We start from the raw sequence: 5,267 nt of genomic DNA on the forward strand, positions 1-5,267 counted from the left end.
GAATTGATATCTGAATGAATGTGCATAAGGTTGAATTAACTACCAAAAAGGTGTATTTAAAGTAACATGTGTAAGTACAACACTAGTTAGAACGCTTTAACATTTAATTTGCTCACAAATGGTTGCATGTGTAGAAATTTGACCTATATTTAAACATAATACATACATGTTTCTGATTATTGATGAGATGGTGAAGTACAAACATTGTTTGTCTTGCTAGACACATTATCTATTGTGTTTGGTTGCCAAATTAGTATTTGTTAACCTGCATGTATTCCAAAGGAGTAATTATTTGTCTTTCTAACACATTGCTCTTGAGTCACTAAGACAAATAGCATGCCTTATCTGAGTTAAGCCCATACAAACTTATGCCTGCTAGTTGCCAATGACGAGAGCTTCGCTCGTCCAGCCCTGAGCCCCTGTGGGTTGTTATCGCTCACTATGCTACTCTGATAAGGCCTCTTAACTTGGCTAATACATGCTATTAGTGTTAGTGAATCACCGCCATTGTGGGAGTGAAGTGTTACATTACCTGTAAGTGTTACATGCTACATTGGATAATAAAAATTTTTGCGATTGTGGCTTAACAGATTTTTGAAGTGAGAAGGATATTTAGGCTGCCCTGCGTTTTGTTTATCATACGTCATAAGTTGGTCTTCCCTCCACATCCTCTGCTTCAAATACTTTCTGCCATACACCCTAAACAAGCATGCAGCAGATCAGTGTTATATTAATTTTTTAGATAAATGGCTGCATGATTGCTTATTGTGTGGTTCAGCCAGTACTGTGGACAACTATAGCAGCAGGTCTACCAGATTGTATTGTGTATAGTTATACTATTGCATACTACCTATCACTATCATGGTAAACAGACTTTAGTTTATGGGTACATTGTGTTTTTGAAAAAAGATTGTAAAGGCACAATATGTAAGTCATTTGTGTAGTTAAAGGGAACCAAAGGCCGCAGGAAAAATATTGTATACATACCTGGGGCTTCCTCCAGCCCCATACGCACGGATCGCTCCCACGCCGCCGTCCTCCTTCATGTATCAGCCAGTTCCGGGTCCCGTAGTTTCGGCCGACTGGCCAGTCGGCGGCAGCTCACGGCCAATTTTCCGCCTCACAGGGGCTCCCAGCAAACCAGTACGCATGCGGCTGCTTACTTTGAAGCCGCAGGCGTGCGAGTATGGAGGGAGCCCCTGTGATGCGGACAATTGGCCGTGTCTGCCGGAAGTAACGTGACCCGGTACCGCCGATCCAGGAAGCGGAGGATGGCAGCGTGGGAGCGATCCAGGCTTATGGGGTTGGAGGATGACCCGGGTATGCATAAAAGCTTTTTCCTTTTTTTTTTTTTTTTCCCCAGTCCTCTGGTTCCCTTTAATTATAGGTTTTCAAATGTATCAGGCTTTAGTTGGTATGTTTATAGACTACAGTTGTTCATGAATATCATTTTGTACATTCATTTTATTATACACATAAATAACTAGTCTAATTCTTGGTTCTGTTTCTTGGTGAATCTGACGCTTTTTACAATGGGGATTTCCTGCAGGAATTTATAGAACTATACTGCTCACACCCTTGTTTGTGGAAAATTAAAGCCCCTGAGTACAGAATGCGCCACAAAAAGACTCAAGCTTATGCAAGTCTGATTTAGTTGTGTAAACGCATTAACCCTCGTGCAACACAGCAATTTGTCAAAACTAAAATACAAAATCTTAGAACAGTGTTTAAAAAGGAGCTAAATAAAGTTTTAGACTCTCAAACATCGGGTGCCTCTGCAGATGATGTTTACAAGCCGAGACTTTGGTATTATAACTTGCTAACATTTACTATTGACCAGGAGGTGGGCAGAAAAACACTCACCAACATGGACAATGTAGAAAGTAATGATGCATCTACAAACAGTGGTACTTCACCAAACGTGGGAAATATCAATGATCAAAATGAGGATATTGTGGAAGGGGAAACAGATGACCAGGTACAAATTAGTGTTGACAATATTTGTATCAAGTTTATTCTATAAGTATACACATAATTAGCAATGTATATTTAATGATTCATAAACAAACATTAATGACGAAATATGATGGGCCTGTTATACTGGAAAGGTACTGATCCTGGCCCCTTGAAATAAGCCATGTATTGATCTCTGTTTAGTTTGGCATTGAATGTTGTGTTACGTGGTACAGAAGGCTGCAGGTTGGTAAGAGGTGGGTTTTGTGAACGCCAATCGCCTGGAACAATAATCCCTGAGGTAAGGTCCTCCTGATCCACACTGTTTGGGGGCATATAATGATGTGGCTGCTTGCTACGTAAAAAGTTATGCAGAATGCAGCATGCATACACCACAAGGTCAATCTTATTAATGCGCAGGTTTATGGCAGTATGGAGCACTCTAAATCGGTTGGTTAAAATGCCAAATGCATTCTCAACCACCCTTCTTGCTCTAGAGAGGCGGAAGTTAAAAATGGCCTTGTCATTATCTAAAGTCCTTTGTGCAAATGGTTTGACAATGTTGGGATGTAAAGCAAATGCTTCATCTGCTACAAACACATAATTTAATCCACACTTGGTTTCTAAATTGTTTGGTAGATGAAGCTTCTTTGCTTTCAATTGTGACATAAACACAGTGTTGTCTATCACACTCTCTTGTCTATTAACTCTCTAGTAAGGCCACATCTGGAATATGGAATTCAGTTCTGGGCACCACATTACAAAAAAGATATTGCAGTTTTAGAGCAGGTGCAGAGACTAGCAACAAAATTGATGCGTGGGATGGAAGGTCTCACTTATCGAGAAAGGTTAGATAAACTGGGTTTATTTAGTCTAGAGAAAAGACGCCTTAGAGGGGATCTAATTAACATGTATAAATACATCAGAGGGCAATATAATACCTTGGCGGATGAGCTTTTTGTCCCTAGGCCTTCTCAAAGGACTAGAGGACATGATCTGCGCATGGAGGAAAAATGTTTTAGCCATTTATTTAGGAAAGGGTTCTTTACAGTAAGAGTGATTAAGATGTGGAATGCATTGCCACAGGAAGTCGTTATGGCAAACTCTATACTTGCATTTAAAGGGGGCTTAGATGCTTTCCTTGAGTTGAAAGACATCCATGGCTACAATTACTAGGTAATGCCTAATGATGTTGATCCAGGGATTTTATCTGATTGCCATCTGGAGTCGGGAAGGAATTTTTCCCTTTAGGGGCTAATTGGACCATGCCTTGTAAGGGTTTTTTCACCTTCCTCTGGATCAACAGGGATATGTGAGGGAGCAGGCTGGTGTTGTACTTTATACTGGTTGAACTCGATGGACGTATGTCTTTTTTCAACCAAAATAACTATGTAACTATGTAACTATGTAACACCCCCATCAGACATTCTTCCATTTTTTCCGATGTCCACCATAATAAACTCATAACGAGCGTTTACAAGAGCCCTCAAAACAATGCTGTGAAATCCCTTATAATTGAAGTAATATGAGCCACTTCCTTTGGGAGGGGTTATCCGGATATGTTTGCCATCTAATGCTCCACCACAGTTTGGAAAGTGCCAGAATTGTTCAAAATCTTCAGCTACAGCCATCCACTAAGCAGGATTGCTTGGTAACGGAAAAAAAAAAATTAGCTTTTCTAATAATCTCATCTTTTTGTTTGTACCTAGGAAAGTCCACACACAAGTGATACACAAACTATGAGCTCTATGGGGGAGATTCCAGGAACAAGCGCTACTCAGAACACCAGCTCTGTGACATCCAATCCTACATACCAGGGAAGGACCCAAAAGAGGAACAAGACAAGTAATGAAGCTGAAGACAAACTTGATGAGGCTCTTGAGCAGGCAATTAATGCACTTAAAGAAAATGATGATGAATGTGATGCATTCGCTGTTGGTGTGTCCAAAAAAATGAAAAAAACTTGAACCAGATCAGCGACATGCTGCAGAAGTTTATATAACTGACATATTATATAAAGGGGCATTAGGACAACGGAACACTCAGATTTCAACTTACACTAAAACACAAGCCCCGCAATTTATACCCACACCACCATCAATGCACCAAGCAATGCAACCACCAATGCAACCACCAATGCAACCACCAATGCAACCACACACAACTATCATACAATTACTATGAGCTACAACAACAGTATCAATACACACATATAGAAAACACACAATCACTTGAACAAACACAGTATACACACTTATGAATGTTATAATTTTTTTTTTTTTGAATGATGTAAATTCCTACTACATTATTTGATAAAGTATGTATGGATTGTGAAAAAATATCTCTCTACATACATGTGCCTAATATGTTTATTCTGATTATGTTTACAAACAATGTAATTGTAATGAAAAGTTTAATGATTACTTTATGTTGTGAAAAATATATAGTGACCATGAGTTGATAAAAGCAAACTGTGAAAAATAATGATTATCGAGCATCTTCATTTTACATCCTGATTCATTATTTGCCTCACACATAAATAGTGGACAAGGTGTATATTTTTGCTATATTACAGGACCAGTATTTTTACAAATAATCAGTACTTTCAATGTGACTCAACAGACTTTTTTTTTTTATATATACATCTCCTCATGGTTGAATCTCTTAAATTTTTGTTGCTTACAACAGCATTGACTTAACAGTTGCAAAGTGTTCTTAAAATTTTTTTAAGCAAATGAGTAGCCTGCTATGTAACTATTTTGGCACTTTAAGTGCTGTTAATGCAATGGAGTGGAAAACACACACATCCCTGAAAATACCCCTTGAGGAGATGGAGTGGAATATAACCTGTCGGTTTGGCTTAATTTTCACTAACTATACCATTTTGCATTTTTGTGTACATACCTTTATATACTCTCCTTTAAGACATTGGATAATTGCACAACAGGTCTCAGGAATGACGTGCCCAAGTGCCTGAGGTGAGATTCCTGTGCTGAATTTTAGATCTTGCAATGACCTCCCTGTAGCCAAAAAAGCGTAACGTGGCCATTAACCTTTGTTCAGCAGATATTGCTTTTCTCATCCATGTGTCCTGTTTGGATATTAAGGGTATGACTTGTCTCAAGAGTTCTTGAAAAATGGAGTCAGACATACGCAAATAATTTTTGTAGTCTTCTGGAGCTGACAAACGAAGTTCTCTTAATAAGTTCTCATCAGATATTGAGTCTCGGTCCTGCAGCCATGCCTTCGCCCAAAACCGACGCTTTCCCATGGGTTCTCCCCTTTTCAATTGAAGTTTTCTCTTACGTGCTGCA

Source organism: Hyperolius riggenbachi, chromosome 4, assembly GCF_040937935.1.
Source record: "Hyperolius riggenbachi isolate aHypRig1 chromosome 4, aHypRig1.pri, whole genome shotgun sequence".
Lineage (NCBI taxonomy): Eukaryota > Metazoa > Chordata > Amphibia > Anura > Hyperoliidae > Hyperolius > Hyperolius riggenbachi.